General features: G+C 36.8%; 1 protein-coding gene across 4 annotated transcripts in view; it reads left to right on the forward strand.

Annotated features, from left to right (window-relative positions):
• CDH8 (cadherin 8) overlaps positions 1–26,680 on the forward strand; it is a 1,308,359-nt gene that overhangs the window by 592,563 nt on the left and 689,116 nt on the right. The window lies entirely within an intron of this gene.

Raw genomic sequence — 26,680 nt, forward strand, 5'->3', positions numbered from 1 at the left:
GAGGGTAGAGAAACAGACCCAGGTTACTTTTGAATTATAACTGTCTTGTCATATTTGAAAGATATTCAAATCATGTATTGGACCAGAACCAGCCTGGAGGAACATTTAACTACAATTCTTAAAAGAGTAAATGTTACTTTTTGGTTTCTTTCATTACACTTGAAGTATGTACATTTTGGGTTGCAGCCCTTTGGAGACAGTCAAGGAAGTAAACCAGTGTGCATGTGCTTACACATGGATGAAACATGATAATCCAAACTCATTGAACTGGATGTGGTTTAATTGTGTAAACATACGAAATGCAAAATGAAAAATCTAGGATTCACTTCATCCATATTGCAGACCATCTTTCCTATTAAGTAAGGTGTATGACCATGGATAACAGATTCTTTATGTTTTATCCACATATTCTGTACATATAAAAATGATGGCTTGGTAAAAATGTACTTGGTAAAATTTCATCAATTCTACATTTTATGAAAACTTCCAAGGTCCTCGACAACACTTAACAAGTCCTTCAGTTCCATAAACGGAAATGAAGACTAGAGGCAATCATAAGCACATATTAAACATACATCACTTTCATTGTTGAAAAAGGCACGTTTACTGTCTAAACTATCAGACTGAATGAAGAGTATGTTTACTGGCTCAATTCTACAATATCCTCTCATATTGCCATTGATATTGTTTTAATACCACTGTTTAAGTTTCTATCAGGGAGAGATGCTGTTATGTTAAGATAGTATCTAACATGCCAAAATGCAATGTTTTATATGGGAGTGCTGTGAGAATATTTTTGATACATATTTTAGATATTGATATCTTTTATTTTTGTCTCAAATAGCAATACCTCCTTTTATCCTTCCTGTGCCTGAGACCAGTAAACCAGAGGAAATTCCTCACTTACAGGATTTTGGTTATGGAATTAATAAGGGGAACTGATATAGAGAGATAATTAAAATGTTCTCGCCTTTGCACAAGATAGAATTGCTTTTACCAGCTCTTCAAATCCTTGGGCAACCTCCCCTTCTACCCTTATCCTCTGAGAAACACACTGGTAATGAGATTAGTCCGAAACAATTGGGATTTGGCCACAGTTAATCATGTGTGGATTACTGTTTCAAAAGGATCAAATCCCAGACTCCTCTGTCATCCTTTCATGTACTTCCTTCTTGTTTCATCTGTTTGGTAAGCAATCGACTTAGGTCTTGTTCCCACAGAGTACACTGGCCAAATTTCCTTTTCTCGAGTTTAAATGACTGATGTGTATCTGAGATCAGGCTTTCTCTAGACTGAGCCAGTCTCTTCGCCTCCTGCTCCTCCTTCTCCTGTTTCTCATTCTCCCTCACCTATATCTAAGCTATTACCTATATTACTCTCAGTTATTTAGACTGAGGGGAGGAAGAAGGTTCTAATTAGGCTTCGCTTCTAATTAGGGTTTTTACTTAGCCTTTTTTCCCCCCTCTAGGGCACAAGAGAAATGAGAAAAAAAAAAGATAAATAAGAGGTTTCTACACTCTTTCTGAACATTGGAGACCCCTTCTTTCTTCTTTTTTATTTTTAATTAATTAATTTTAATTGGAGGCTAATTACTTTACAGTATTGTAGTGCTTTTTGCCATACATTGACATGAATCAGCCATGGGTGTACATGTGTCCCCCATCATGAATCTCCCTCCCACCTCCCTCCCCATCCCATCCCTCAGGGTTGTCCCAGGGCACCAGCTTTGAGTGCCCTGTTTCATACATCAAATTTGGACTGTTGATCTATTTCACATATGGTAATATATGTGTTTCAATGCTATTCTCTCAAATCATCCCACCCTTGCCTTCTCCCACAGAGTCCAAGAGTCCAAAAATCTGTTCTTTATATCTGTGTCTCTTTTGCTGTCTCACATATAGGGTGATTTACCATCGTTTACCATAGTGAATTACCATCTTTCCGAATTCCATATATGTGTGTTAATATACTGTATCGGTGCTTTCTTTTCTGACTTACTTTACTCTGTATAATAGGCTCCAGTTTCATCCACCTCACTAGAACACCTCAAATGTGTTGTTTTTAATAGCCAAGTAATATTCCATTGTGTATATGTACCACAACTTTCTTATCCATTTGTCTGCTGATCCATTTGTCTGGCTATCTAAGTTGCTTCGATGTCCTAGCTGTTGTAAACAGTGCTGCAGTGAACATTGGGGTGCACGTGTCTCTTTCAATTCTGGTTTCCTCGTTGTGTTTGCCCAGCAGTGGGATTGCTGGGTCGTATGGCAGTTGTATTTCCAGTTTTTTAAGAAATCTCCATAGTGTTCTCCATAGTGGCTGTACTAGTTTGCATTCCAACCAACAGAGTAAGAGGGTTCTCTTTTCTCTGCACCCTCTCCAGCATTTATTGTTTGTAAACTTTTTGATAGCAGCCATTCTGACTGGCGTGTCTACTCAGCCTTTTTAATTGGGGTCTGAATTAGAATATTAGCCTCTTAGATATCTATGGATAAAATGAAACTTTGATTGCCATTCTGCTCCTGTTTATGGCATGTCTTCCTTTTTATGGGAAAGAGAAGTGAATTTCATGACAGGATTTGCGTGTTCATTCTTGCAATGATAACATCATGATAACAAAAATAACTCATAGGCCATAATGTTGTGAAGTCAATAAAGTGGTTTCAAAGTCACACAGATCTAGAGTCATACAGATCAACTCTTTTTTTCTGATACTCTATGTATGCACATATATACACACACGCAAACACTTGTGCTATATTTAATGACCCACCAAGTGACAATCATGTTTAAGTTACAGGTGGTACAGAGGTAACTCAAGCAGCTAAAAGCTGACTTTATTGAATTTATATTTTACTGTGAGATAAATATGCATTTGAAAATTAATTCCTTGGTAATAATAAATTCTAGGAAGAAAATAAAGCTTTTGCTACCTACATTAATTTAAACAAGTTATTTAACTTTGAGCCTCAGTTTTCTCATTTGTTAAAAAAAAATAGCAATTGAAAATAACATTTGGGCTGCCTTTTTAAATAAGATAATGTTGGGGTAAAATAGTTGACATCTGTAAAAAGTCATTTGATAACTACAATGTGACATTCTGTTAGGACAGAGAAAAAGTACCGTATCCTCTCTTTCAGTCACATGAACATTGTAATTGTCCAGAAATGTCAGATTGCTTGTTTTTAACCATCTGTTTAATTTCTCTCAATATGGACTCTCTTTTGTCTCCTCTTTGAATAGGTAGCTTGTGACTAGTCCCAACAAATGTTCACACAGATTTTTAATAATTTTAGCAATTCATTTGGAAAACCTTTGTGTTGAAAGTCCAGACCTTATGACTCTGAACTGGCAAGTCTGAAGCAACAGAAAGGAAGAGCTGAAAACAGGCTTAGGATGGGCATGTTGATCAGCTTGAGGCCCCGACCCAGGTGGTTGGACTGAGTTTGAATACGGGGCAGGCTCTTGGCTGATGCTTAGGGGCTTTTGTGTTCAGCAGGCTTTGTGATGTTTAGTCCTCTATCAAGAAAGATGTTTGGAAATCTCCAAGTTAGGGCTTCCCTGGTGGCTCAGATGGTAAAGAGTCTGCTTGCAATGAGGGAGACCCAGATTCGATCCCGGGGTTGGGAAGATTCCCTGGAGAAGGGAAAGGCTATCCATTCCTGCATTCTTGCCTGGAAAATTCCATAGACTAAAGAGCCTGGCGAGCTACAGTCCATGGGTCACAGAGTCACACAGGACTGAGTTACTAACACACATAGACTAGTTGGTGATACCTAGAATAGTGTTTGCATTTTCTAAAGTTGAGCTTATTTTCAAAGTTCTTGCATATAAAAAAAGTTTAGAATTACTCCAAACAAACGTCCCCATAGGTTTCCACAGACATGGCTATGCATATTAACTAGTCTTGCTTCTCTAAAAAGAACACTTGGTCCTAAGCCTCTAAATGAAGTTCTCAAGTTTTATGATGATATTGTCAATGTATCACATATTTGAATATGCCTTTTAAGAAATTTTTTCTCACATCGTGAGAATACACAAAAATATGGTATCCTCCTGAAGTCATCTATTGTTATTGTTGCTTTGAGTCATCTGTTTTTATTGTTACTAGTAATAGTAGATGTAGATATTAAGTACCTCATATGTACCAGGAATTATACTTATTGTTGCATGTGTACAAGTTGTATCATGTGTATCATTGCATGTGTATGCTTCCCTCATAGCTCAGTTGGGAAAGAATCCTCCTGCAATGCAGGAGACCCCGGTTCAATTCCTGGGTCAGGAAGATTCACTGGAGAAGGGATAGGCTACCCACTTCAGTATTCTTGGGCTTCCCTTGTGGTTCAGCTGGTAAAGAATCTACCCACAATGCGGGAGACCTAGGTTTGATCCCTGGGTTGGGAAGATCCCCTGGAGAAAGGAAAGGCTACCCACTCCAGTATTTTGGTCCAGAGAATTGCATGGACTGTGTAGTCCATGGGGGTCACAAAGAGTCGGACACGACTGAGTAACTTTCACTTTTGCATGTGTATAATTCATGAGCCCTAAGATTCAAGGTAACTTTTGTAACAAACATAATAAATATTGAGTTAAACAAGATATGGATTGATTTTTCTCATCCATAATTAAAAGCACAGAGATAGGTGACCCAAACCTAACACTGTGGGTTCTCAGTTTCACTGGGATCAATCTTAAGCTCTGTTTCCCCTCAGTTATGACTCTTGTTCTTATGCTGAAATATGGCTGCAACCACACCAATCATCAAATAATGTTTAAGACAGGAAGAAGGAGGAAAAAAGAAGTGCAAAAAACACCTGCCAATTGAGTTCCTTTTAAAGAGATTTTGTGGAAATCATAATGACTTCCTATTACATATTTTTGGCTAAGCCAATCAGCCAGCAAAGTTTAAGATTGAAATGGTTTTATCTGGGCATAAAACCACTCATAGCAACATGGATATTCTTTTTATTTATTTATGACTGTACTTGGTCTTCAGTACTTTGTGCAGGCTTTCTCTAGTTGCAGAGAGCTAGGGCTACTCTTCCTTGAGTGTGTGGGCTCCTCATTGTGTGGCATCTCCTGTTGTGGAGCACATGGCTGTTAGGTGCATGGGCTTCAGTAGTTGTGGCTCACAGGCTCTAGAGTGCAGGCTCAGTAGTTGTGGTGCAGGGTCATAGTTGCTCCACAGCATGTGGAATCTTCCTGGACCTGGGATTGAACCCGTGTCTCCTGCGTTGGCAGGCAGATTCTTATCTACTGTGACACCAGGGAAGTCCGAATATTCTTTTATTGTGCAGTCAAAGATGAAGGGATGGATATTAGCAATTTCTGCTGTGGCACAATTATCCCCATTTCTCTCATAAAGAAATGAATATATCCTGTGTTAATGTAATTGTTTTTATCACCATGATCATAGCATGTATTTTCATATGTCCAGAGATCTGATCTTACCATTTCTTCATACTTTCTAAGAGTACCTGTTTCTTCATGCTCTATGTTGATAGAACTTACTCATCCTTTAAGAGGTCCCCAAATATTCATTGTAAGTGTGCAAAACTTCCCCAAGCCTTAATGAATTAATTGAGACTCTATTATTATAAAATCATTTGAAACTATTTGCTATGTTTTATATATAGGATGTAACACTATGTCCTATGTTTTATAATTAGTGGGTAGATTTTTTTTCTTTTTCATCATAGAGAAGTTCCTTAAAATCCAAATGTTATCTTGTACAGTGCTCAGTTCAGTTCAGTCACTCAGTCGTGTCCGACTCTTTGTGACCCCATGAATTGCAGCACGCCAGGCCTCTCTGTCCATCACCAACTCCCGGAGTCTACCCAAACCCATATCCATCGAGTCGGTGATGCCATCCAACCATCTCATCCTCTGTCATCCCCTTCTCCTCCCGCCCCCAATCCTACCCAGCATTAGGGTCTTTTCCAATGAGTCAACCCTTCGCATGAGGTGGCCAAAGTATTGGAGTTTCAACTTCAACATCAGACCTTCCAATGAACACCCAGGATTGATCTCTTTTAGGATGGATTGATTGGATCTCCTTGCAGTCCAAGGGACTCTCAAGAGTCTTCTCCAACACCACAGTTCAAAAGCATCAATTCTGCGGCGCTCAGCTTTCTTCACCATCCAACTCTCACATCCATACATGACCACTGGAAAAACCATAGCCTTGACTAGACGGACTTTTGTTGGCAAAGTAATGTCTCTGCTTTTAAATATGCTATCTAGGTTGGCCATAACCTTCCTTCCAAGGAGTAAGCGTCTTTTAATTTCATGGCTGCAGTCACCATCAGCAGTGATTCTGGAGCCCCCAAAAATAAAGTCTGACACTGTTTCCACTGTTTCCCCATCTATTTCCCATGAAGTGATGAGACCAGATGCCATGATCTTAGTTTTCTGAACGTTGAGCTTTAAGCCAACTTTTTCACTCTCCTCCTTCACCTTCATCAAGAGGCTCTTTAGTTCTTCTTCACTTTCTGCCATAAGGGTGGTGTCATCCGCATATCTGAGGTTATTGATATTTCTCCCGGCAATCTTGATTCTAGCTTGTGTTTCTTCCAGCCCAGCATTTCTCATGATGTACTCTGCATATAAGTTAAATAAGCAGGGTGACAATATACAGCCTTGACGGACTCCTTTTCCTATTTGGAACCAGTCTGTTGTTCCATGTCCAGTTCTAACTGTTGCTTCCTGACCAGCATACAGATTTCTCAAGAGACAGGTCAGATGGTCTGGTATTCCCATCTCTTTCAGAATTTTCCACAGTTTATTGTGATCCACACAGTCAAAGGCTTTGGCATAGTCAATAAAGCAGAAATAGATATTTTTCTGGAACTCTCTTGCTTTTTCAGTGTTAGTAGTAGTATTATTACTTTGTCTCTGCATTCATTTCATTATTGAATGATATTTATTTTCCTTTGCCATTGAATATCTAACCAATTTATAAACTATGCAATCAAATCTAGAAATGCCCAATGAGTTAGTCTTCACAATTTTAATTATACATTTTTTTCAGTGATTTCCAATATTTAACCCACTTATAAGAAGTAAGTATTTGGCTGTAATCACTATAATTCCTTGGAGGTATGCTTCTTTGTCTTTAATTTAAAGCATTATACATTTTATGTCTAAGTATCTAAATTCTTCTAGGTTCTTAGAAAGCAAATTTTATAAGTTAATTTTCTTTGCTTGGCTTTCCAGTGTCAGGATTGGCAATCCTGATGGCCCACTAAGCTGCTTTTCCCAAAATGACTTTATTGGTCTGAAAGGAAATTGTGTGTCCAATATTGTCTAGTAAGAAATGTTTCATATCAGCCACAATCCTTGCTAGTTATTCTTGTTACTAGCAATTTCTAGGAGCTGCTGGACACACATTCTTTGTCATTGTGTTGCTTTCATAATTGACATTGGACTTTAAAATCTGGCCTTTTATATTTTCTCCCCTACATGCTATTTTTAATGTCCAATTATGACATGGTTTTAACCAACACCAAATGTATTTTCTGTCCTTTAATATGATCTTAGATTCAAAAGTAGCTTAAATCTAACTATGTTGTCAGAGATGAGATAACTGCCACCTCCATGGGTGGTTCAAACGAAGACAAAGAAATTACTTTGAATGTAAATTAATGTACTTATTTATCACCATAATTGTGTGATGTAATTTCTTAATATTATATTCAAAAATTACCCTGCATAGCAGCCTTATTGAAGTAAGTTTAGGATATTTCCAAAGAATCAGGTGAAGATAATGACATATCTTCAAATATTTGCTAAGCATTTAGTCTTATTATCGTGTGCTCATTTTCATAGATCCAGGAGTAGTCACATTTTGGGGGAATTACCGTTCTGTTTTTCAAGACTGACTTTGGCCTTGTGTATAATTCACAGGTATTCATGACATAATACCAATAAACAAATGTATGGATGTTCAGCCTGTGCTAGCTACATGTGAGAATCAATAACTATGAAAGCAGCATGCTTCTAATAACATCTTGATAATATGCCCAAGGCACCTTCGGTAAAACTGTTACGCTTCTTAAAAAGTTGCTCTGCATACACTATGTTAGTATAGTCAGCAAGATGCTCTTCTCCTTATAGTATTTAAGCTGTAAAGAGTCCCAGCAGTTAATGTAAACAAGAGAACCCAAGCAAGGGAAACTGCATGTAATTCTTGATTATAGTATGTCTTAGGAGAAGATATTTGCTGAGACTTGTCAAACTAGGATCTGTTTACCACCAGTGCCGTTTGCAATTTTTTGCTTGATCTTCGATTTACAAACTTAATTCTAAGACTTTATCTTTTCTTGTATATTTGAATACCTAATTTTCCTTAGCCAGACTACTTTATTATCTTGCTCATCTACAGAAAGAGTAAAAAAAAAAATATCCCTTGGTAAGGTCTTTTCTGTTTGCCAATTAATCTATGAGCTGTGTGTTTGTTCTTTGTTTTTTTTTGTTTGTTTGTTTGTTTTTGCTGGATACACAGACTGAGAATGCTTCCTGCTGTCTATCATGTTAATAAAATATGGGGATTTGCTTCATATCTCTTTACGACTGGGAACCTTTCTTTTTTATCCTCCTAGTTTCTCAAATGATTCTTTTTTTCTTTCTATGTTTCCCCCCCCATCTGTAAAAGAGTTAAAGATTCTGTATTCCTTAGAGATTCGTAAAGAATAAACATGCTATTACCTGTCAAGTACTTAGTGATGAGTTGGTCACATGGTCAAATGTCTATTACTGTTAGTTTCTATCATTACACAAGCCAAATATATTTATGTCTCTGGTTGTGTTTGTGAAGTGGAGTTGTGTATGTCTGGGTAGGGATTCACAGGAAAAAGCTAAATAACAGTAGGATTTAGAGAAAACCTGACTTGCCTTGGATAGTTCTGTATTGAGTTGCATGGTTTTATTCCTGTTTTAATAATTAATCACATTATCTATAAGAGAGTAAAACAGATCTTATTGGATTTTTTACATTAGCTTATAAATAATACAGTATGAAATAAATTAACTGTTACCAAAAAGAGATAACTGTTACCAAAAAGATATAGAAGGAATGTCTTCCTTTAGTCATTAATTTAGGGAAGACTGAATCAGACTGTAAGGCAGAAATAAGAATAGTCACATATGACATTTGTATATGTTTTAAAACTTTAGATATTTCATCAAATACATTTATCTCAAATACTCTCTATTTAAAAATTGAATGAAAAATATTCTGTTACTGGGCTTCCCTGTTGGCTCAGATGATAAAGAATCTGCTTGCAATGCAGGAGACCCATGTTTGATCCCTGGAGAAGGAAGTGAGTGGCAGCCCACTTCAGTGTTCTTGCCTGGGAAGTCCTATAGAATCAGCTTCATAATTTTTGGAGTTGATTCACATTGGTATTTTGCTTTAGTGATATTACAATTGAATTTTTAAATATATGCTAAATGAAAATCAGAAAACAAAAATTACTAGTTCCAATTTTGTCATTAAGTGTGTACCCCTGGGTAAGACTTGAATTGTCAGATTGCATTGCGTTCTATCATGTGGCTGATTCAAGAGGCTTGTTGTGCTGCTGCTGCTGTTTAGTCGCTCAGTCGTGTCCGACTCCCTCAACCCCATGGACTGCAGCCCGCCAAGCTCCCCGTCCATGGGATTTTCCAGGCAAGAAGACTGGAGTGGGTTGCCATTTCCTTCTCCAGTTGTGCTAAATGTTTTAAAACAAAACAAACACATAGCGTTACTCTGTCACTGCCTTTAAAATTCTATGGTCCTTGCTGCCTGCCAGGTGAGGCTTCCATATACCTTGGTTATTTATTTACATCATTTCCTGTGCCTAAAGTACTCTTTCCTCTCCCTTTTTCCTGGTTACTTCCTATACTTTCTTCACATTTCAGCTTGAGCTTCACTTTCCCAGCAACTGTCTTGGCTTTTGCTGACTTACTTGACCATATAAATCTATTCCAAAGCACATATCCAGCTGAACTTTTATATTTTCCTGTGATTTTATTAGTTTTTTTCCTAATAAAATATAAGCCTCATTGAAGTCAAGGACTTTGTTATTGCTCACCATTGGATGCCCAGAGTCACCTACGTAAGGGGCAGTAAATAAAACTGAATAGATGGGTGATTTCTTGAATCTTTTAATTTCATGGTATTTTTCTAGGTAATAACGTGTTATCCATGCTGTTATTAAAACAATTAAAGAAGAGAGAGAAATATAGTAACCAGGGAGCCGAGCCCAATCACCAGTAACAGCCATCACATAGACACTGCTGTAGAAATGGAGATGGTTTCTGAAAGGGGAGTCTGTAATGTCAGCAAGGATTACAAATTTAAAAACAAGATAATGATGTGTAAAGCCAGCTCATACTAGCTTTTAGAAGTCACTTGTTATATCTGTAAGTATTTTATGAAATGACTGGTAAACCAATGGCAGCTTGCAACTGGTTATGTTGGTTGTGTGTATACCGCATAAATTGGCAAGTGCTGTAAAGCAAGCCCACCTCCCACTTCCCCCAAGGACTGTTTAATGTTCGCTAACACACTACTTCCTGTCATAGGAAATAGGAAGTAGCCATCTGAGCTAACATGGTAGAGCCATGGGATTGGGAGGAATTCAGAGAGATACTTGGAGTTAAAAAAATAAGATATAAAGGTATATTTGCTAAAAGATACTATCAGGCATAGTAGGATGATGTTAGTTGATTATTTCCTCTTTCTTACTCGTGGCCTCTGAGATCATCATCACCCATGTCACTATCATCCTCACTAATCCTGATAATAAATACATATTTCGGGACAATTGACTCTCATTTTAGAGATCACTAATTTGAAACATAGAGAGATTAAATCACTTACCCAGAGTCAGGAAGCTAGGAGATGGCACAGTGCAAAACTCTACCCAAGGACTCTGCCTTCAAAAATAATCACTCTATCAATTCCAAAAGGCTCCTATTGGTCTAATTATCCCACACTTGATGTTGAAACTTCAACTCTGTAGCCAGAATTTAAAGTGTTTTATGTTTCCTTTGTGTTTGCTATACATAGTTCAAAGGCATTTGACTGTATTTTTCTCCTGACCCCTCACTCCAACCCCAGCCAGGCCATTCATGCCTGAACTCTACTTTAGCCATCTATATTTTCCTAGCCTTCAATGAGAAGGAAGCTCGTTCTTGATATGAATAAGTCACATTGTATCTTCTGGAAGTTTCAGTATTGGGGGAAAAGTAAAGCAGAGAGTACTACCTCCCAATATAGATTGCTTAATATCTTTGTTATTTAAAAATGTTTTTCTCTAGGTGGAAAAATGTTTAAGTATGCCTAAATAAAACTTTAAAGCAAATAACAGAAATAATGATAACACCATCAAAAAGTACGCTAGAAACAAGCTTTCATTTTTTTTCCTGTCGCTCATCATGCCAGAGGTTTCTTAAAATTTGGATTGCAGTCCTAAGGAAACATGACAGATGCCATCATCACAAATCAAATAAGTGGAAAGATCAATTCATTTACTGCAGAAAATCGTATAAGCAAGTAACCTTAATAGCATTTTTCTTGCAACCCACTATCAATGTATTGTGAGATAAAATGAAAATGGATTATAGAATCTCCAAAATTAAAAATGGATCTGTATACGTATTTCCCAAGACAGTCTTCTGTCATGGAGTATCTAATTGTTCCTCACCCATCTTTTATTGCTATTGATGTAAGAGAACATTATCTCAAAACAACTAATCAATATTATCATAATCTCCTAAAATTTTATCTCCAGCTACTGGTATTTGGAAGTACATCTTTAGATACCAGATTTAATAATTGGTTTTTCTTTTCCAGTTTATTCAGCCCTTGAAAGATTCATGATACATTTCAGAAAAAGATTCTGTAAATATGGCAATTCCTTGAAAACCAATACATTTCATGCTAATATACTGAATTAGCAATAAAATAGAAATATCAAGTATCTATTTGAAGTATCTCTAAGTCTACCTGAATTCAGATAATCAGTGGCATCAATGATGTCTGTTTTAACATATTTATTGTATCCTACTAGATAAATTTGCCCACATACCATTATATCTCTTGAAGTTGGAGAAGCAGATTTTTTTTTTTTTACCTACCTCATTATCATGTATATACAAATTTATACCTGCTGTGACAGGGGAGATACCATTTGAGAGCACTTTAGATACAGACAAAGGATCATTGTGATATTAAGTGTAGTATTTTATGCAAGGAGGGCATAAATCCATCCCCATCATTTCAGAAATATCTGTTCTGAAATGTAATTTCTGAAGTTTGTAAATTATGCTTTTTTTAAATCACCAGCCTCTATACTGAATTGCTTTTATTAAAATAGCAGAAATATAAGTTGGTTATCACATACAGAGCAAATGGTACCTCTGCATATACATATACAAGGTATATATACATATAAAGTGTATATTGGCATACCTTGGAGATGTAGATTCAGTTCCAGACCAGTGCAATACAGCAAATCACACCAGTTTTTGTTTGTTTGTTTCCTAGTGCATATAAAAATTGTGTTTACACTCTACTGTAGTCTGTTAAGTGTGCAGTGACATTATGTCTTAAAAAAAGTAAAGCGCATCCCTTAATCAGAAACTGGTGGTGGTTTAGTCACTAAGTCGTGTCCGACTCTTTGCAACCCTATGGACTATAACCCACCAGGCTTCTCTGTCCATGGTATTCTCCAGGCAAGAATACTGGAGTGGGTTGCCATTTCCTTCTCCAGGGGACCTTCCCGACCCAGGGATTGAACCCAGGTCTCTTGCACTGCAGGCATTCTTTACTGACTGAGCTACGAGGAAAGCCACTAATCAGAAACTACTTTATTGCTGAAAAATGCTAGCTATCATCCAAGCTGTCAGTGAGTCATACATAACCTTTCTCCAGTAGTAACATCAAAGATAGCTAATCATGCATCATTATATCAAATTCAACAGTCATAATAACTTTGAAATATTGTGAGAATTACCAATATATGACACAGAGACATGAAGTGAGTTAATATTGTTGGGAAAATGACACTAACAGACTTATTCAATGGAGGATTGCCACAAACCTTCAATTTGTAAAAACACACAGTATCTGTAAAGAGTAACAATGCAAAGTGCAATTAAAGGAGGTATGCCTGGATACATGTGAATACTTTATGTATTATATGTGGAGAGAATGAATCAGGTGGTACTAGTATAAAGAACTCTCTGCCAATGCAGGAGACAATAAGAGACGCAGGTTCGATCCCTGGGTCAGGAAGATACCCTGGAGAAGGTAATGGCTACCTACTCCAGTATGCTTGCCTAGAGAAAGAATAGAGAAGCCAAGACACAGGAGCCTGGCGGGCTGTGATCCATAGGGTCCCAAAGAGTCTGACACAACTGAAGCGACTTAGCACGCAAGCAGAGGGAGAGAATGAATCAAGAAAAAATGTCATAGCAATCTTCTTAAAAAAATCCGAAGCATATATTGAGCACCTTTTATATGCCAGGAGCAGTGCTAACTGCTTCCCAGGCTAGTTCACTGAATATGCTTCAGAACTTTGAAGTGGGTATTTTTCCAAATTGAGAGAGAGGTACTTCAGCCTCTCAGAGGTCGATTCATAGACTGTCATCCTGAAAATGAAATTATGTAACATACATAAAGAACTAGTCATAATTCCTATAAGCTACCAGATGAGCCAAATATTTACCTGTCCTTCTTCTACAGTGTTTTCATTTGTAAAATGAATTTCTGGCAAATTATTTTGACAGTTAAATGGGATTTTGAATTGTATCTTGTGTAAATAATTTTCTGTTTATGTTGTGTCTTCTGTTTGTTTGTAACTGAAACTAGATTAACTTGTGGTAAAATGTTACATTCACTTTTGCTTTGCATAAATACATTTCTATCTATCTAGTTCCCTCACTGAGGCTCATTATAAAACCAGAGCTTCATTTTCATGCTGAACCAGAGCTATATATGTTGGGGGGTAGTAATAAGACATTCCTTGTAAGTTGAAAATTTTTAGAAAAAAAACAATTGATATTTTTTATTAATGACCAGAATCATGTTTGCTCAGTTTTGAGAAGTGACATTACCAAGCCACTTAAACTTAATTTTGACCCATGGTAGATCCTCTAAACCATGTTAAAAAATATATATATATTTTGAGGTCAACTTACTACACCTATGTATAGATAAATGCATCATCTGTGACATTAGTTTCTTATTATGATGGCTTTTTTATTTGCTGAAATTCTAGAAACAATATATTAATCACATATTCTATTATTTGCTCACATTTTATACCACTGACTATGACTAGCGAGAAATAATTTGGGGAAAAAATAGACTATCTTTCCTTGATTTTGTAAGCTACCTAATTTATGAGTTTTCCCTCAATATGTATATTATTTTTCATTAATTTGCTCTTAATTGTTACTTTAAATGCAACGGAAATTATTTTCAACAAAATGAAAACTGCTTAGTGTGTTTAATTTGAATTATACATTTTTAAAACTATTTCAAATTTTTATTTCAAATTTAAATCAGATATTTATCTGTTACTCATTGCAATCATCATCTGAATATATTTAATTTCATTTTATTTTGATTTAAATTTTCTAACTCATTCTATGGATCGTACTGGTCAGCTTCCCACACCACAACCAGAGTAAGCATAATCTATAATAACAAACTGATAGGCACTTGATATATCTATTTTTTTAAGTCACAACCAGTGGAGTGTAAAATCACACAATCAGAATAAGGCTGCAGGGTGACACAGAAGATTTGAAAGAGATTAAGTTTCTCTTATTTATGATGAGAGAGGATTCCAAAACGGCCAACCTAGCTGGCCAACAACTTCCCTCTAGAACACAATTTGCTCATAATTACTCTACTACTAAGAGAATCTGCCTGCAATGCTGGAGACCTACGTTCAACCCTCGGTCAGGAAGAAACCCTGGAGAAGGGAATGGCTACCCACTCCAGTATTCTTGCTTGGAAAATCGCATGGACAGAGGAGCCTGGTGAGCTAAAACCCATGGGGTCTCAAAGAGTTGGACACAACTGAGCAACTAACGCTTTCACTTTTCACTCTGCAGCTAGGAGAATCAAAATACATTTTTTCTCTTATTTTTCTTCTTTTTGGTGAACTGGAAATGGATGGGTAACCCAAGGGGAAAGTAATTGATTGATGTAATTTTATAGCCCAAGTGTTTAATAAAGTTGAAGATTTGTGGTTCTCAACCTAGAAGCATAAGTCATTATCTAAGAACCTGTTAGAAATGTACATTATCAGGCTCTATTGCAGACCTACTAAGTCAAAATTTTTGGAGGGCGGGCCCTATACTCTGTTTTAACAAAGTGTCCAGGTGACTCATTTTGCATCTTCAGTATGAAAACTATTGTTGTGAAGCAGAGGTTTGCAAACTGTGGTTCTTTGGCTAGTGACAGTCTTGTCAGAGAATTTTTTAGAAATGCCAGTTCGCAAACTCCACTCATATGTGACAAACCAAAAACTCTGGGGTGGGACCAGCAACTTGTGTTTTAACAACTCCTCCAGGGAATTCTGGTGCATGGTAAAGTCTGAGAACCACTGATATAGTGGAATGTTTCACATTCTGTAGTATACAGCAGAATTGCCAGGGAAGCTAATTAAAACTGCAAATATCTGGGCCCTTTCTCGCTTTTTCATACTGTTCATGCGGTTCTTGCAGCAAGAATACTGAAGTGAGTTGCCATCCCCTCCTCCAGTGGATCATGTTTTGTCAGAACTCTCCACTATGACCCATCTCTCTTGGGTGCACAGCATGGCTCATAGCTTCATTGAGTTACACAAGCCCCTTCACTGTGACAAGGCTGTGATCCATGGATGAGCTGGTTAGATAGCACCTCTGATTCACTGGATAAGAATTTGAGCAAAATCTGGGAGATAGTGAAGGACAGGGAAGCCTAGCATGCTACAGTCCATGTGGCCTCAAAGAGTCAGACATGATTCAGTGACTAACAACAACAACGGGCTCCTTCCCAGAGGTTATGAGTCATTACTTTTCAGGGTGTGGCCAGGAAATCTGTATTTTAATTAGTTTTTCAAGTGATGCTCATATAGGTTGTTGATATTTATCTATAACTGCAACCATGAAATTAAAAGACGCTTGCTCCTTGGAAGAAAAGCTATGACCAACCTAGACAGCATTTTAAAAAGCACAGACATTACTTTGCCTACAAAGGTCCATCCAGTCAAAGATATGGTTGTTCCAGTAGTCATGTATGAATATGAGATTTGGACCATAAAAAAAGCTGAGCGCCGAAGAATTGATGCTTTTGAACTGTGGTGTTGGAGAAAACTGTTGAGGGTCCCTTGGACTGCAAGGAGATCCAACCAGTCCATCCTAAAGGAGATCAGTCCTGAATATTCATTGAAAGTACTGATACTGATGCTGAAGCTCCAATACTTTGGGCATCTGATGCGAAGAACTAACTCATTTGAAAAGACCCTGATGCTGGGAAAGATTGAAGGCAGGAGGAGAAGGGGATAACAGAGGATGAGATGCTTGGATGGCATCACTGACTCAATGGACATGAGTTTGAGCAGGCTCCAGAAGTTGGTGATGGACAGGGAAGCCTGGCGTGCTGCAGTCATGGGGTTGCAAAGAGTAGGATACCACTGAGAGATTTCACTTTCACTTTCACTTAGGCAGATCCTATTTTGTCAATTGTTCAGAACAGACTAAACTTCTCTAGAAGAAAAGAAAAAGTTTACTTAGGTAGTGTTTATTTTTCAGAAGTTTTCAGGTGTCTGAATTAGATTAATTACCCACTTTCTTCTCATTTTTCCAAATTCAGTCCTTCCAGCCCAGAAGAGATAAACCCCTGCTAGCACATTAGTATTCTGGATGCTGGGAATAATGCTTTAGATATAGTTTTTAACCTCATTCATGACACCAGGAATACAATCATAGCATTATGAGTATACTAGTTCCAGTGCCTCCGGGAGAAAATACAATTTCTGCCTCATCAAGTTTTATTGATAAAACACAGATGTAGTTATATTATTCATATGACTTTCTGAATTTGTTTTTGTGTTTTTCAACTTTTTTAACATAATCTTTACATTCTTATGGGATAAGCAATCATCCGAGATATATTTAAATGAACACAGATTCATTTTTTTGAATTTATTTTCAGCATGTGATGGAAAAATAGAAAATAACAACAACAACAAAATGTAGTTCTTGAAGTATATTTGAGGACTTTTCTCTACAGTAACAAATGGATCACCAACTATAGTGTGTCATTGACCCATGCCATGTTAATCAAATAAGTTAGGCTTTAAAAATACAATCCCTGCAAGATGACTTCAGTAAAAACCTTAGGAGTTTTGTTTATACAAATAGAACAGAAGCATCTGTCAATAATTAAAAAATTCTTAGCCATTAAAAATCAAATAAAAGCAATATAGATACAAGCTGATTGTTATAAATATTGAAATATAAATCCGATGCAAATGCCTTCTTTTCTTCGTTGAGCAATTCCATATAGAAGTTACTGTATTCCATATACAAGTTTTTTGGAAGAGGATCAACTTTGTAACCTAACATCAGAAAGATATGTTTAATATGAGCACTGAAATACATCCTATTAATTAACCGCATGTTTACCAACTGTCTGATGATTTCAGGTTAAAAGGTTTATTTCTATGTATTTGTTCTCAAACACCTTTTTGACCATAGTTATTGAGAAGGAAAATGACATGTCAGAAATACCAGAGTGGAAGCTCCTATACTGAGTAGATCGGTTGGGATTAATTAATTTACTTGTAAATAGTTGTTTTAGGTGCAATGTAATTCTCTGGCAGCAACATGTATACACTTTTCACGCCCATATGATATTCATGTGGCTAAAATTTTTGACAGCACCTAAATTCATGCTTCAAGATGATCTTTAAAGTCATGCTTCTTTATTCTGACGGAGTCTTTAAGATAATTTAATCAACATCCATCACTTAATATAACTAATCATTGTAAAGAATTCCAGAGAAATCAAGTCATTTATCCAATTCCATTGTCCACATTGTCTAAGGTAGGACAAATCAGTGATACACTCACACGTATTTTTAACCCAATGTCTTTTAAAGTCTTTTTCTTAGAAAATATTTCTAGATATTAATATTTCTCAAATCACTTTGCCATGAATCATCAGTCACCACATTTTTCTTACTGCTAGGTATTTACTAGATATATTTAGTAAAATTTATTTTGCTCTAAATTATCTGAGTGAAAAGATTCATGCTTGCAAGGAAGCATTGTCAATATAAACTATATTTACATATTTCAGTAGAGATGTAAGGTATTTCAGTGGCTCCCAAATAATTTAGCTGGTTGGGTACTTGTGCTCTAGAGGTTAACTCAATGTCATCTCACTGAACCTCTCAGAATGCCTGTTAGAACTACTGCGTTTGACTTAGGTTTAATCATGCAGACAAAAAAAAGTGAGCTTGAATATTTTGAACAATTCTGCCAGTTTAATTTATTTATATTTCTTGGCATTAATTTATTTACTCTGTCAATTTGTTAAATGTTGATTGAGTAGCTACTATATGTCAGGCATTTGTTCTATCCTCAAAGAATATAGCAACAAGTATAATATTCTCCCCACAAAAAATACTCGGTTGTCGATATGATTGTGAGGCAAGAGCAGAGATAGAAAGTCAATTAGGTAGTGAAAACCATAATCTCTTCAGATACAATATCATTGTGCAAAAGAGAATTTTAATTTGCACATCCTGGATGACTAATGAGGTGGGCACCTTTTCAAATGTTTCTAGGTACAGTGAATATAATTTCTGGTTTTCGTAGGATAGTCTTGGTTTATACATGTTATGTTGTATGGCTTAACATTTGGCTCTGGTCTTTCTTTAGGTAATATCATTTATTACTGAATTAAAGTAAGCTTGGATGGATTTTGAGACCTACATCTGGTCAGTTTTTTGCCATGTTTTTGCTTAATACTGCATGAGATATATGTCTCCAAAACAGAGTTCTCTCAATTTGGTTATATTGAATAACGACCAGTTACATACATTTTTCTTTTTCTATACCTTTCCAGTTGCAATGTAATTAACATCTCCCTTTCAAAAGCATTGTGTAAAATGTATTTGAGAAACAAAGACTGTGTATTATTGCCTGATATCTTATGTTAAAACTATGAACAATATCCTTTCCTTTGTGGTTTGGTGACTTATCATATGTTAATACCTCCCTTTAAAGTAAATTAGATATAACATATATTTGGGAAACAGAGTGAGAAGTCCTGGCAAAAGCCTGTCTTTAATTCTGGAACAGTAGTGATTAACATATTGGACCCTTGGAAATATTTTGGAAACATGTAAATGCTGTTGGTGAGATAGGACTTCCAAAATAGTAGAGTTAGGTCCTCCATGAATCTGCTACTTAAAAACAATGAAATATTCCCATAACATTATACTATCTTTCATATCCTGAGGAGGAAAAATGTATCTGGAGCAGTATGTGGCAATTAACAAGTATTAAAATGACCTAAGGGGCTTCTCAGGTGGCGGTAGTGGTAAAGAACTCGCCTGCCAATGCAGGAGATGTAAGAGATGTGGGTTCCATCTCTGGGTTGGGAAGATCCTCTGGAGGAGGGCATGGCAACCCACTCCAGTATTCATGACTGGAGAATCCCATGGACAGAAGAGCCTGGTGGGCTACAGTCCATAGGGCCACTTATAGTTGGACACGACTGTAGTGACTTAGCAGGCACTCAAAATGACCTAAATTATTATTATACTTATTATTGTTATCATTGTCCTAATTTTCCTTAGGAAAAGTCTATTACAAGTGTACAACTTATTTTGACTTATGGACTATTTAAAAATCTATGAAGTAGTCATTATTATGATTCCTGTGTTACAGACAAGGAAAGAGAGTCATGGTTAGTTTACACAATTAAAAAAATTAATGTCATGCAGGTAGCAAGCAGCTGAGTTGGAATTTGAACCCAAGCATATGCAATGTTAAGTAAATACATTAAAATTTTATGTATACAAAGATCTCCAGAATTAAAAAACCAGAATAAATAACTTAAAATATTAATAACAATGAAATATGCATGGTGGGGCTATGAATGTATATTTTTATTTATTCCCAGTTTTCTCTACAATGCCAATTGTATTTAATAACCATATGCTAATTTTATTCTGAAAACACATATTTCTAAGTGCTGCATATACCAAATGAAAATCTCATCTTCAGTATGATCTAGGGAAGATGATCCCAGTTATAGTCATCCTGGTACTATTAACTGTAGAAAACATAAAATGTGAATCTGCCCCATGCAAATTATTGAAGAGAAAGCTGGTCAGTGTTCAGCAGGATAAAAGAATTTTATAGTGATAAGGAAAAATTGTTGTCAGAATCATTTATATATTTGTCTTGATCTTGAAAGGAAAAGAGGGGAACAAAAAAACAGGTGACAATGTTTTATGAAACCTGAAATCAGGAACTTATCGCCTTTACCAAATGGTGTCCTCCGTCTCTAACTAAATTATAGACCTCAAATACCCCCAGCTAGAAATACCCATGGTAATTCAGCACTGAAACTTTCAAAGGAGAACTAAATCGAAAACTTAAATTGAGTAAAATCTGCTAAGGACATCTGGTTCCTAAAAGCCGGGATTTTATAATCAGAATATTCATGGGCAATGTCAGAGTCCAATGCAGGTGCCTCTGCCAAGGAGAGTGTCACTGTGCACAGGAAGTGTGTGGAGAGCTGCACACACACAGCCACGTTTTAGATGTTTCATTTGCATCACTGCTTTTTGAGTATTCTGAATTAGCGTTTGCTTTATCACATTTGAGACCTGCACTTTTTCTGAGAGTAAATCTCCTGGGGTCAGTTTCCCTTGGTCTTTGTCTGTTCTGCTTATTTCATTCAAAGACCATTTATTCAATAAATGCTCATTGAATATTTGCTGCATATGAAGTGGAGAAAAAGAAAAAAACAATCGTTAGTCATATTTGCAGAGCAGAAATAGAGACACAGACATAGAGAACAAAGACATGGGCACCAAGGGGGAAAAGAGGGAGTTGGTATGAATTGGGATACTGAGATTGATGTATATACACTGCTGCTACTGCTGCTGCTGCTAAGTCGCTTCAGTTGTGTCCTACTCTGTGCGACCCCATAGACGGCAGCCCTCCAGGCTCCCCCGTCCCTGGGATTCTCCAGGCAAGAATACTGGAGTGGGCTGCCATTTCCTTCTCCAATGTATATACACTACTATGTATAAAATAGATAACTAATGAAAACTTACTACATAGCACAGGTAAGTCCACTTGATGCTGTGTGGTGACCTAGACGGGAAGAAAATCCAAGAGAGAAGGGATATATGTATACATATGGCTGATTCACTCTGCTGTACAGCAGAAAATAACACAACATTGTAAAGCAACTACATTCCAATAATTTTTTTTTAAAAAGGGTGAGACAGACAACTATTTAGAATTGATTATAGTAGCAATAGTGCTCTGATGAAATGGGGCACAGAGAGCTATGAAGACATAGAGTAGACCATATAATCTAGGCTTTGGACAGGTCTGGGGATTTTCCTGGGGAGGGTGTCAGGGTGGCTGCCTTGAGAGGATGTCACCTGAATTAAGCTTGTTGGAGGGGTGAAAGTCAGCCAGCTGAGAGGAGGAAGGGTCATATAGGGCAAGGTTTATCAGACAAAGGGAACAGCGTGTCTATTTCTAAACAATGGAGTTTCAAAGTGGAAGGGACAGGATTCCTGATGTTTGCTAAAGTGTTATAACCCATTGGAACACACTAGTTTCCATCCCCGGGAAAGGAAAGCATCGGGGCAAGATTTACTATTGGAGCTGTCAGTTTATCAGGCTGGAGCAGGTGTCAGGAACAGCAAGAAATCAAGTCCAAAAGGAATAAAATCAGAAATAGAGAGATGAGTAAAAGTGGTAAGTAATGGCCATGGCAAAAGGCCACCCGAGACTGCACAACAAAACTCCAGCACGAAAATGAAATCCAGACCTTGTATTAGAGAGAGGGTTGTAAAAAGCTCAAGAGCAATTAAAGATTCCTGCAAGTTGAGCGCTGCTTCCGTATTGATATAAAAATAGCAGTTGATGTCCAAAAGCAGTAATCTCTGGTACTAAGTGCAAAATCTACACATTCTAGTAAATAATATTTAATATAGTAAAAACAGCCAAGACAATATATTGTTTATCTAACACATGATCATAGGGAAGATAAGAGATCTTTTTGGAAGTCTTGTTTGGAAAAATAATCATGTGAGTTTTGTCAAATATTGTTTAATCTAGAGATAGTTTGAACTTCTATCTCTTGAATTTTCATCAGTTTATAATATAGAAGCGTCTCTCTACTTTTTATACACTCTATTTTCTATAAGGCCTTTATGGAAAAAAGGAGATTTATTTTAATATGTTCATTATGAAACTAACCAATCAGTGTCATTAAAAATATTTACTTTTCTTATTGTGAAAGTAATACCTGCTCATTGTAGAAACTGCAAAAAAGCATATAAAATTAATAGCAGTCATAATTCTATCAATTTAAAAATTATAATCACAGTTAATATTACAGCATATGTCTTTTTAGTATTTTCCTATGCAATCAATGGAAAATGACATATATAGTATAACTGAAACTAAAATGTATATCTTGCTTTTTTTACTTGAATCTATCATAAATGTTTTTCTAATTCATTAAAATAATACTCAAAACATATATTTAATACAAATCACCACATAGTGATTCATCTTGTGATCTCACTATAAATTACTTAACAATTCTCCAAATATTGTATATATATATTGTAGTGGAAGAAATAGATGTAAACAAAATACAATTTTAAAAGACTTTTTACAAATACAAATCTGCATATGCATATCTGATATTTATTTTAGGATCCGTTCTTAAAAGTGGAATTATTGTGTTAAAGGATATAAATATTTTAAAGTGGGGAATAATCAGAAGTTGCCTAAATAAACCACATGATCTACTAGATTTTATGATTATACAAGCCAGAGGGATAAAATTCCAAAAAGCTTGAAAGATAAAAGGAGTGGACTAAATAACCTTAGCTAAATTAATTGTTTGTATTTGGAAAGAGATCATAGGAATTCACAAATTCTAGTTTTCTTCTTACCATGACATTTTACTGGAGATATGAAGCAAAAGTAATTTGAAATATTTCACATTTTTTTGGTATGTGTTTTGATTTGTTATGCTTCTAATGCCTAAATTTCTTAAAAAGGAACTAGAATTTGACAGAGTTCACCTTCCAGTATTCATTGATTTTGGCTCTTGTGAACTTTAGAAGGAATAGATGGACCTATAAATGGCCAGGTCATTTGATGCATGGGTGTATGTGGAAGGCATATTTGAAATATTTGTGATCCTCTCTGAGACACTTTAAAGTCATAAATGCTAAATATTTTTAGAAACTGACATTGGTCAGTAAATATTTTGCATAAGTGATAAGCTTTAATATTTCACTATTATGGTTAAATGGTTACAGTCCATTTATAAATTAAATACATTTGGTGTATTGGCTTAAAAAAAAAATAAAACTAAGAGAAACCAGCAATTACTTTAGTTCCAGAATCCATGCTTTGAATTTTACTTGCCTCTTTTTATTTTTTCACTTAGTCCTTACTACAATACTACAGAAACCTTTTTCTTATTATTTGTTTACATATGAATATACAGAAGCTTAATGTATTGTTGTCAGCAGAATATTTGTGAATAGGATATTTACGTTCAGTCACAAGAGACATTCATGGAATATCTACGACTTGCCAGACATTATGTGACATGCTGTGGATAAATAATGAGTCCATACAAGGCTCAAAGCCTTGTTCTGGAGACAGAAATACAAAGAGTTATTTTTAAGTGCAGACACAAATGGCTCCACAGGAAGCCAAGAAATGCTTCTGTGGAATATGATGGGAGATTTAAATCTCTGTACATTAGTAAAATTTAGCCAGATTAAAGTGATTTGAGTGGCTGAAAGCCCTTGCATATATGACTCACTGTGTAGCTTCTGAGGAAGTTGTCCACTTTTGTCTCGGTGTCTTTGGAACCCAGTCTGTGTGCATCATTGTGCTGGTATATGCCAAGGTATATTTAAAGCTGACAACAGCCCTGATGGTAGGGAGTATTTGCCCCATTTTACAGATACAGAAATGGCGCCTCAAAGAAATTCAGTAATTACCTAACTTCACTTAACTCTGCCTGGAACTCAAACTCATATTGGTCAGCTCTTGAAGTCCATATAATTAACAGTGCAGGAAGCTGCCTGAAGCACATAAAATATGTGGCAATTATATAGTTAACCACCTGCTGAAGGGTGAATGTTTGCTTTCTCCCTCCAAATTCATATGCTGAAACCTAACCCTCAAGGTGACGGGGTTTGGAGGTGGGGGTTTGGGAGATGACTAGTCATGAGGATGGAGCCCTCATGAATGGGATTAGAACCCTTATAAAAGAGACTCTTGAGGGCTCCCTTGACCCATCTGCCAAGTAGTGACTCAGGGATAATATGGACATCTATGAACCAAGAAGAGGGCCCTCACGAGACACTAAATCTGCTGGCACCTTGCCCTTATACTTCACAGCCTCTGGAAATGTAGCAAAATTTTTCTATCGTTTATAATCTTCCCAGTTTCATGTTTTGTTTTGAAAGCCTGAGTTGACTAAGACACTCACTCACTGAAGAAATATTAGCAGCAATTGCCATAGTATATACATAACATAAGCTGGAAGCTATCAGCCTCAGTTAACACAACGCTTGACCTGTTGTTTGTGCCTCCTAATGAATGAAACACAAGAATGAAAATCAGAAGAGGTCGGGAAAAGAAGTGTGCATGTATGTGTGGATGTGTGTGAACGGGGTTTTGTGGTATTGGGGCTATGCTAGGGAAAGATTCCTTGCAAGACTGTCACTTCATAAATAAGTAATCTAGTCAGTCAGAGAGTCAGTTCAGTCACTCAGTCATGTCTGACTCATTGAGTCCCCATGGATTGCAGCATGCCAGGCTTCCCTGTCCCATCACCAACTCCCAGAGCTTGCTCAAACTCATGTACATCGAGTCGGTGATGCCATCCAACCATCTCATCCTCTGTCGCTCCCTTCTCCTCCTGCCTTCAATCTTTCACAGCATCAGGGTCTTTTCCAATGAGTCAGTTCTTCACATCAGGTGGCCAAAGTACTGGAGTTTCAGCTTCAGCATCAGTCCTTCCAATGAATATTCAGGACTGATTTCATTTAGGATGGACTGGGTGGATCGCCTTGCAGTCCAAGGGACTCTCAAGAGTCTTCCCCAACACCACACTTCGAAAGCTTCAATTCTTTGGCCCTCAGCTTTCTTTATAGTCCAACTTGCACATCCATACATGACTACTGGAAAAACCATAGCTTTGACTGGATGGACCTTTGTCGGGAAAGTAATGTCTCTGCTTTTTAATATGCTGTCTAGTTGGTCATAACTTTTCTTCCAAGGATCAAGTTTCTTTTAATTTCATGGCTACAGTCACCATCTGCAGTGATTTTGGAGCCCAAGAAAATAAAATCTCTCACTGTTTCCATTGTTTCCCCTTCTATTTGCCATGATCTTAGTTTTCTGAATGTTGAGATTTAAGCCAACTTTTTCACTCTCCACTTTCACTTTCATCAAGAGGCTCTTCAGTTCTCCTTCCCTTTCTGCCATAAGGGTGATGTCATTTGCATATCTGAGATTATTGATATTTCTCCCAGCAATCTTGATTGCAGCTTGTGCTTCATCTAGCTCGGCATTTTGCATGATGTACTCTGCATATAAGTTAAATAAGCAGGGTGACAATATACAGCCTTGACATACTCCTTTCCTGACTTAGAACCAGTCTGTTGTTCCATATCCGGTTCTAACTATTGCTTCTTGACCTGCATACAGATTTTTCAGGAGGCAGATAAGGTGGCCTGGTAGTCCCATCTCTTGAAGAATTTTCCACAGTTTGTTGTGATCTATACCGTCAAAGCCTTTGGTGTCATCAATAAAACAAGCTGATGTTTCTCTGGAATTCTGTTGCTTTTTCTATGATCCAACGGATGTTGGCAATTTGATAGGTAGTGTGGGAACATGGGAGGAGGTAAAAATTTCCAGTCAGAATCTGTAAGGCTCATACCTGTTATTATCTTCGTCTAACTTAAAACTCATTTTTTTTCCAAGACAATAGTGTTCCTTGTTCCTTTGTTCTATACAGTTAACAAAAACAAGACTGGGAGCTGACTGTGGCTCAGATCATGAACTCTTTATTGCCAAAGTCAGACTTAAGTGAAGAAAGTAGGGAAAACCACTAGACCATTCAGGTATGACCTAGATCAAATCCCACACGATTATACAGTGTGAGTGATGAATAGATTCAAGAGATTAGATCTCATAGACAGAGTGCCTGAAGAACTGTGGATGGAGGTTCGTGACATTGTACAGGAGGCAGTGATCAAGACCATCCCCAAGAAAAAGAAATGCAGAAAGGCAAAATGGTTGTCTGAGGAGGCCTTACAAATAGCCATGAAAAGAAGAGCAGTGAAAGGCAACGGAGAAAAAGAAAGATATACTCATTTGAATGCAGAGT

This window comes from Giraffa tippelskirchi, chromosome 7 (assembly GCF_054371585.1).
Source record: "Giraffa tippelskirchi isolate mGirTip1 chromosome 7, T2T-mGirTip1v1.2.pri, whole genome shotgun sequence".
Lineage (NCBI taxonomy): Eukaryota > Metazoa > Chordata > Mammalia > Artiodactyla > Giraffidae > Giraffa > Giraffa tippelskirchi.